Source organism: Tamandua tetradactyla, chromosome 14, assembly GCF_023851605.1.
Source record: "Tamandua tetradactyla isolate mTamTet1 chromosome 14, mTamTet1.pri, whole genome shotgun sequence".
Classification (NCBI taxonomy): Eukaryota; Metazoa; Chordata; class Mammalia; order Pilosa; family Myrmecophagidae; genus Tamandua; species Tamandua tetradactyla.
The window spans coordinates 31,041,871-31,051,443 of record NC_135340.1 but is presented as its reverse complement, the minus strand read 5'-3'; the positions used below and the strand labels follow the sequence as shown (position 1 = coordinate 31,051,443).

General features: G+C 39.9%; 1 pseudogene; it reads right to left on the bottom strand.

Annotated features, from left to right (window-relative positions):
- Nucleotides 1-6,274: 6,274 nt before the first annotated feature.
- On the bottom strand, nt 6,275-8,558 carry LOC143654876 (zinc finger protein 131-like; annotated as a pseudogene).
- Nucleotides 8,559-9,573: the final 1,015 nt, after the last annotated feature.

Sequence of the window (9,573 nt, the reverse complement as noted above, 5' to 3'; positions counted from 1 at the left end):
TTCTGATAGTGTCTGAAATTGGGTAGCTAGCTCTTTTGGTTTGCTAAAGCTGTTGGAATGTACATTTAGTTTGGAAGTTTCCTCAGCTAGATATCCAAGTTCATTGCTTTCAAATTCTCTCATCTATCCAGCACCAGAACTCAATTTTGCCAAATTCTCTACCACTTTAAAACAAGGATTACCTTTCTTCCAATTGGCAATGACATAATCATCATTTCTGTCTAAGGCCTCATCAGTAGCTGAGGAAACTTCCAAACTAAATTTCAACCAATAGTCTCTTCAAAGCTTCAAGCATTTCACATTTCTTCCAGAATCTTTCCCTTATGCATTTATGAAGCTGTTCCAGCACTTTTTGGTATTTGGAAATTGCAGCACACCACTTCTCGGTACCAAAGTCTGTTTCATTTTACTAAATCTGCTGAAATGGAATATACCAGAAACGGGTTGGCCTTTACAAAGGGGATTTATTAGTTTACAAATTCATACTTCTAAAACCATGAAAATGTCCAAAACAAGGCACCGAGAGAAAGATACTTTCTCTGAGGAAAGGCTGCTGGCATCTGGGGTTCTTCTGTCAGATGGGATGGCGCATGGCTGGCATCTGCTGGTGTTTTGCTCATGGGTTCCATTGCTTTCAGCTTCTGATTCTAGAAGCTTTCTCTCTGAACTTCTGTGGGCCCTCTCTCAGCATCTCCAGAGCATTTTTCTCTAAACTCTCTCAGTGTTTCTGCCTTTTATCTTCTCATAAAGAGCTCCAATAAAGGATTAAGATCCACCTTGAATTGGCTGGGTCACATCTCCATGGAACCATGGAGGGCCACCCACAGTAGGTCTGCACCCACAAGGATGGATTAAAAAAAGGCCTTTTCTGAGGTACTTTAACAGCTCCCAACTAACACATTATCTTACCGTGCTTCTTGGAAGAAGCTCATCTGAAGAAAGAAGGAATGAGACCAATACACAGAGTTCAACAGAGCTGAGAAAGATAAGTGGAGGAAGGAAAGAAAGATAGATAAATAGAAAGATGGTCTATCTTCAGGGAGCAATTTCCAACTCTCTAGATCTATTAATAGCTGTGGGAGAAGCCAGCTCTACCTCTGTATTTTCCAATTACATGATACAATAAATTTCTTGTTAAGTGAGTTTGAGTTGGGTTTCTGACACTTGTTAACAGAAAGTGTCCAGGCTCATCTAGTAACTGACCATTTAATCTTGCATGCACTGCAACCTGGCTTCTGCCCCTCCTTTGCAACTGCTCTTGCCAGTCACTATTGACTTTCTGGTTTCCAAAACCAATGAATCACTTTCAATCATGTTCTAGTTTGCTAGCTGCCAGAATGCAATATGCCAGAAACAGGATTTTAAAAATGGGAATTTAAATGTACTAAGAAATGATGATCATACATCTATGTGATGATATTAAGAATTACTGATTGCATATGTAGAATGGAATGATTTCTAAATGTTGTGTTAGTTAATTTTTTTAATTAATAAAAAAGGGGGAATTTAATAAGTTGGTAGTTTACAGTTCTAAGGCTGAGAAAACGTCCCAATTAAAGCAAGTCCATAGAAATGTCCAATCTAAGGCATCCAGGGAAAGATACCTTGGTTCAAGAAGGCCGATGAAGTTCAGGGTTTCTTTCTCAAGTGGAAGGGCATATAGAGAACACAGTCAGAGATTCTCTCTCATCTGGAAGGCAGAGATTCTCTCTCACCTGGAAAGGCACATGGTGAACACGGTCAGGGTTCCACTCTCATCTGGAAGGGCACATGGCAAGTACGGCATCATCTGCTAGCTTCTTCTCCTGGCTTCCTGTTTCATGAAGCACCCTGGGAGGCATGTTCCTTCTTCATCTCCAAAGGTCACTGGCTGGTGGACTCTGCTTCTCGTGGCTATGTCATTCTGCTCTGCTCTCTCTGAATCTCTCATTCTCCAAAATGTTTCCTCTTTTATAGGACTCCAGAAACTAATTAAGACCCACCCAAATGGTGGAGACATGCCTCCAGCTAATCCAGTTTAACAACCACTCTTGATTAAATCACACCTCCAGGGAGATGGTCTAATTACGGTATCAAACATTCAATACTGAACAGGGATTATAAGAAACAGCTGCCTTTACAAAATGGGATTAGGATTAAAACATGGCTTTTCTAGGGTACATACATCATTTCAAACCAGCACAAATCAGTACCTTCCTGGATCTCTTTTTTGAGTTTGAAGCTGATTTTATTTATTTTATTATTGTAAATTTATTTATCATTTTATTATTTTATTGTGTTTGTTTCGTTTTGTTCTTATATTTTATTTTCCAAATAATACTGATTAAAAATATTTACACACCTACTTTTTTTATTGTGAAATATAACATATATACAAAAAAGCAATAAATTTCCAAGTACATTTTTAGCAAGTAGTTATAGGACAGATTTTAAAGTTTAGTATGGGTTCCAGTTCCATGATCTTTCATTTTTTTTCTTCTAGCTGCTCCAAGACACTGGAGACCAACAGAAATATCAATATAATGATTCAGAAGTCATACTCATTTGTTAAATCCTGTCTTCTTTTTTTATACTCCTCCTTCTCTTTAAATAACATATATACAAAAAAGCAATACATTTCAAAGTACAATGCAACAATTAGTTGTAGAATAGATTGAAAAGTTTGGTGCAGGTTACAATTCCACAGTATTAGGTTTTTATTTCTGGCTGCTCTAAGGTACTGGAGACTAAAAGAAATATCAGTATAAAAAATTCAGCACTCACAATCATGTGTTAAACCTGACCTTCTCTGTATAATTCCAGCATCACCTTTGATCTTTCTCCCACTATTTAGGGGTATTTGGGCTATTTCCATTCTAACTTTTTCATGTTGGAAGGGGCTGTCGATAATAAGAAGGGGATGGAACTAGTTGATGTTCTGTAGAGCCTGGCCCCTCTGCATTTCACGACTTATCTGGTCTAGGGACCATCTGGAGGTTGTAGGTTTTGAAGAGCTACCCTAGTCCATGGAACCTTTGTAGAATCTTATATAATGCCTTAGGTATTCTTTACGATTGGCAGGAATGGTTTTGGCAAGTTATAATAGGTAGCAATATCTAACTGAAGCATGAGTAGGAGTGACCTCCAGTGTAGCCTCTTGATTCTATTTGAACTCTCTCAGCCACTGATACCTTATTTGTTGCACTTCTATTTCCACTTTTGGTCAGGATGGTATTGTCAATCCCGTGGTGGCAGGCCCAGGCTCACCCCTGGGGGTCATCTCCCATGCTGACAGGGAGATTTTTGTCCCTGGATGCCATGTCCCATGTAGGGGGGAGAGTAATGGTTTCATTTGCAAAGTTGATCTAAGAGAGAAAAAAGGCCACATCTGAGCAACAAAAGAGGTCCTCTGGAGGTGATTCTTAGGCATACTTATAAGTAAGCTTAGCTTCTCTGCTACATACATAAGCTTCATAAGAGCAAGTCTTAAGCTCAAGGGCTTGGCCTATTGATTTGCGTGTCAGACATACTTGGCACAGTATCCAGGGTTTCCCCAGTGGTAAAGTTTAATAGTTCCATCATTTCTCTCCCATCCTCAAGGGACTTTGACAAGACTTTTTTTTTTTAAACATATATACAAGGCAAAGAAATAAAAAAGCAATAGCTTTTAAAACACTCTTCAATAAGTAGCCATAGGACAGATCCCAGAGTTTGTCATGGGCTACAATATGATCCTCACAGATTTTATCTTTCTAGCTGCTCCAGAATATAGGAGGCTAGAAGGCTTAACAAAATTTTTTATCACCACAATCGACTTTTTTTCTTTCTTTTTGGTGAAGAATAACATATATACAAAATGCAATAAATTTCAAAGCACAGCACCACAATTAGAACATATTTCAGAGTTTAACATGGGTTACAATTCCACAATTCTAGGGTTTTACTTCCTGCTGCTCTAAGATACTGGAGACTAAAAGAGCTATCAATTTAATGATTCAGCAATCATATTCATTTGTTAAATCCTATCTTCTCTGTATAACTCCACCATCACTTTTGATCTTTCTATCCCACTCTTTAGGGGTATTTGGGCTATGGCCATTCTAACTTTTTCATGTTGGAAAGGTCTGTCACTAATATGGGGTAAGGAGATGGAACTATCTGATGTTCTGGAGAGACTGGACCTTCTAGGTTACAGGACTTATCTGGTCCAGGGAACCATCTGGAGGTTATAGGTTTCTGGAAAGTTACTCTAGTGCATGGAGCCCTTGTGGAATCTCATATATTGCCCTACGCATTCTTTAGGATGGGCTGTAATAGTCCTGGTAGGGGTTTGGCAGGTTATGATACGTAGCATGGTCTAACTGAAGCTTGCATAAGAGCAATCTCCAGAAATAGCCTCTTGACTTTATTTGAACTCTCTCTGCCACTGATACTTTATTAGTTACACTTCTTTTCCTCCTTTTGGTCAAGATGGAATTGTTAATCCCATGGTGTCTGGGTCAGATTCATCCCTGGGAGTCATCTCCCATGTTGCCAGGGAGACTTTCACCTCTGGATGTCATGTAGCAGGGAGGGCAATGATTTCACTTGCAGAGTTGGGCTTAGAGACTGAGACCACATCTGAGCAACAAAAGAGGTCCTCCAGAAGTAACTCTTAGACATACCTGTGGGTAGGCTAAGCTTTTCCACTACCTACATAAGTTTCACAAGAGTAAGCCTCAAGATCAAGGGCATGGCTTATTGATTTGGGTGTCCCTAAAGTTTTTTTCTTTGTTGTTTGTTTGTTTGTTTTTGGCATGTGCAGGATCTGGGATGTCAATACTTTCTTTCTTTCTTTTTTTTTTTTTTTGCATGGGCAAGCCCCAGGAATCAAACCTGGTCTCCAGCATGGCAGGCAAGAAGTCTGCCTGCTGAGCCACTATGGCCCACCCTGCCAGTACTTCCTTTTTTTTTTTTTTTTTTTTTCATGGGCAGTCATCAGGAATCAAACCCAGCATGGCAGGCAAGAACTCTGACTGCTGAGCCACTGTCACCTGCCCCTGTCAATGCTTTTTGATTATCTGCCTTATATACTCTGGGATGTATTCAGGCATTACATTAAGCTATACAGGATTAAAGGTTCTCGTTTTTATTCTGGGCTCCCTGTGTTTGGATTGTTTAAATCCAGACAAGTTGAGTTAGATTACGTGCTACAGAAATCTAGGTTCTGAGATATAATAAAACTTTCTTCCTTTGGTCTCAAAGAGTAGGTACATGCCTACTTTCAAGTTCACAATTTAGCAGTCTTATTTGTATGGCTTTAAAAGTTAAAGCACAAGATCTTTATGTTATAGAACTGGGAAAAAAAGATTCCGTTTAAGACAAAGCCTGATATATAATGTTTTTCTCTGTACTTTATTACAAATACATTAATTTTAAAATGATACTTGTCATTTTTTTTTCATCTGGTGGTAAAATACTACTGCAAATTTTCAACAAGATAAATTTTACCACAGACGTAAATTAATTTTCCCCAATTGAAAATGGCCCTTCAGCTGGCGTTATTTCTCAACCTAACTTCAGTGAAAAAAAACCCTGGTGGTTGACATTTATAAGCAAAAATATAAAGTACTGTAGAATCTTCTATATTGCTTCTGATCAACCAAACTTTGAAAAAACCAGAGATACTTCATGGAATTTTTTTGGTTTTGAAATGGCACAGGGGTGTTTTCTTTTTTTAAAACATTTTAGAAATTTCACCACCTGTACCTGTTGCAGAGATGGCATCTTTATTCATCAGGGTAGATAAGAATGTTGCTCAAACTCAAAGAAAGCCAGAAGTCAAAATTTAACTGCTCATTAACAATGCACTTTTCTTCATGAAGCCTTGTGTTTCCTATATATTCATCTTTCTAACATGCATTAGAATACATAAACTTGTATTTTAATGACTTTACATCTGATTTTACAATATGAGAAAATTTGAGGAAGTATATGACCTGGGAAAGAGAGAAGGGAGAAGTCTTACCACAGTGAAAATAGGAACATTCATACCCAACTTATATAATAAGAATATAATCCATTTAAGTTCCCAGAAATATATTTCCCAAAGCTTCCCATTCACTTATGAAAGAGATTTCTCCTGTGTGGCATTAAGTGTGGGGAAATCAGTGTGTTTCAAAAGAAACAGTTCAGTACACCAGGAAATTGTTTAACTTTGGCCTACTTGTCATAGCTTAAGGACAGTCACATTGCCCATAATCAGTTCAAAAACCTAACATGTAAATTAAATATATATATATATTCATTTGTTATTTCATTCTAAAACTGGCATATCTGTTCCGTCCTCATTCTCTGCATTTTCAGCTTGGGAATCCACTGTTGGTTTGGTCTTTAAACCTTCAGTATCTTTATGATCTTCCCTGGCAGTCTCAGTAGCATCTGCTTGACTAGGCTTATTCTCCTCTTGGTTCTTGACTTCAGGGGTCACTGGATCCAAGTCTGCTTCTAGAAGTTCAGTTTGCACTTCCAGTGGCATCTGACTTACCCATTCAACATGCAGCTCTTCCACATGTACTTCAGCACCTTCTTCAGTCAGAATTTGACCCACTTCTAGATAACTCACCTGGACCTGTTCTGGAAGCTCACTCGTATGTGGATCATGCCCTTGGCTGTCCTGGAGCTGGTCTGGATGGACTTGCTCCACAGTCACTTTTGTTGAATCCACTTGGACCTGAAGCAATGGTAGTACATGGACCTTCCCAACTTGTTCTATAATGGTCATTAAGGTCACAGGTTCAGTTTACACACATGTTTCTACTGAAAGAACTTCTTCAATTACTGCACACTCTGAAATATAGTGAGTATTACTGAGATGGCTTCTTAGTTTGCTTCCTTGTGTAAACCACAAGTCATATAAAGCACCATAATTGGGTTTCTCTCCAGTGTGTATTACGAAGTGTTCTAGTTTGCAAGCTGCCAGAATGCAACATACCAGGAACAGAATGGTTTTTAAAAAGGGGAATTTATTAAGTTGCAAGTTTACAACTTGGCCAGGAAAATGTGGGCAAAGCTACAAAAATGTCCAAATTAAGGCACCAATAAGAGATTACCTTCACTCAAGAAAGGCCGATGAATTTCAGGGTTTCTCTCTCAACTGGAAAGGCATATAGTGAACATGGCAATATCTGTTAGCTTTCATTCCAGGCTTACTGTTTCATGAAGCTCCCCTGAGGGCATTTTCCTTCTTCATCTCCAAAGGTTCCTGGCTGCATGGGCTCTTGTGGCTCTTAAATAATTCCCTCTTAAAGTGCTCCAGTAAGCAATCCCACCTTGAATGGGTGGAGACACACCTCCATGGAAACCATCTAATCAGAAGATACCACCCACAATTGAGTGGGTCATATCTCCAAGGATAATCAAAAAGCTCCAATCCAGCAATATTGAATGAGAATTCAAGGACATGGCTTTTCTGGGGTCCATCACAGATTCAAACCGGCACACCAAGTGATCTTTGAACTGGTCCCATCTGTTAAACACACTATTACAGACCTGACATTCATAAAGCTTCTTTCTTCCCTTTTTGGCCCCCACTCCAGTCTGGCAAGCAGTCAGGTGACATTTAAGTGTGCTATTTCTAGCAAATCGTTCATGACAATTTGGACCTTCAAAAGATTTTTCACTGTATGTTTTTGAAGGTGCTCTTTAAAGTGTCCAAAGTGTTCAATCTGTTTCTTGCAGTACTGACATATGTGAATTTTTTCCCGATTCTTTGCTTCGTACTGACTGCACCTTCCTCAAGGTGGTAACAATTGAGGTGCTATTTCCATGAGCTTTCTGGAAGATACCTTTTATTACATATTTCACACTTGAAACTCTAAGTGGAGAGTGATTTCATGTGTTTCTTCTACCTGTTTGCTTGTGGGGTCAGATGAACAGCCATCTTCTTCTTTAATCTGCCCTTTTCTATCATCTTGATGGTACTTGCTGTTAATAGCTGTCAACAGTGGTAAAGCCGAATAATCAGAGGAACCTGTGCTCTGAACGTACTTTGTGGACGTCTGGGACAAAGACACTTCTATTGTTTCAGTGCCTTCATCTTCCACCTCAATGCTGCCTTCAGCCGTCTCCACTTAGATTTCAACAGGTTCTGATTCTGCAGATGGCATTGACTCAGTGATACCATTTGAAGTTTCTGCAATCTTTCTCTTTTTTACCTCAATTTTTCCTGTAGAATTTCCCTCCAGTGGAGCTGAATTTTCTTTGTTCCTGACTTCAAGGGCTTTCATGGCTTTTAGCATTTGTAGAAAATCTGCTGCTTTCCACACACCATTGGTTTCTTCTTATTGTATCATTAATTTTGCTGTATAGGTGAACTGAATTAAATGATGAAAGGCCATTTTACCAATACCTTATATCTCCACCAAAGGCTCCTGAGTAAACTCCTGAAAGAATTTGCAGGAGAATTTAGTGTAAGCAGCCAAAACAGCCTTGTGGGCTTTAAAATGGTGTCCGACAATCAGAGTGATGTCAGCAAACCTGTCCCGCTCTCGCTGTTCATGCAATCGGTCCAAAATCATTTTACAATGGTCAGGAAACTCCCTGAGGGCATTCCGTCGTCTCTCCGGCCTCGCTTCCCTTGGGTTTCTCTAATTGGAGACACGAGCTGGAGCCGGGTTGGTGCCAGGCGGAGGCTCTGGGTGCCGGCCTCAGCATTGGCTACGGCCAACCAAGCCTTCCGCTGGGGCCAACCAAGCTTTCCGCTGGGGCCTGGGATCCCGCCACCCCGGGACTGACCCCCTCAAGGCCCTCAACTCCGGGTCACCTCTGATGCTGTCTTTAAACTGTTTCTCTTAAAATTATCCTCCAGTGGCTTTTTTTTCCCAGTGAGTAAAATATATTTCATTTTAGATGGTAGGAAAGGCTAAAGAGAAAAAATAGCAAAAAAGAGATTTAGAAAGTCAGATGGGGGTTGCAATTCTCTGCAAGGTGTCCAGGGAAGGCCTACCTGGGAAGTAATACCTGAGTGAAGGCCTGAAGGAGGTGAGGGGCTGAGCAGTGGAATGTCTCCTCCAGTGGCTTCTAAGAGACATTGTTCTATTCTCTTTGTTATCATTCCTCCCGCTTTTGGTTTCTTAATATATTTTCTAGGATCCTTGATTATCTCTAAAATTATTTGTTCCCCTGTGTTATATGCTCCTTATCCCCATATAGTCTCACTATAAAACTTCTCCCTGGGGGTGAGCCACAGTGGCTCAGCAGGCAGGGGTCTTGCCTGCCATGCCGGAGATCTGGGTTGGATTCCCAGTGCCTGCCCATGCAAAACAAACAAACAAACAAGAAACTTCTCCGTGGGTGACTTAGCTCACTTCCAGATCTTACTTTGCTGACTACACACAGATGACTTCAAGGTGTTTAGTCTAGAGTTCTTTTTTTTTTATCTCTGCACCTATACAATCCTCTGCCTGCTGGCTGTCTCCTCTCAGGTGTGCTTCAGACACTGCAAAAGCAACATGTCTCAAATTAACCTCAAGATCTATCCACCCAAATTTGCTCTTTTTCTAGTATTTTCAATTGCAGTGATTGGTATTACTATGTAAGCATATGCCTTTGTCA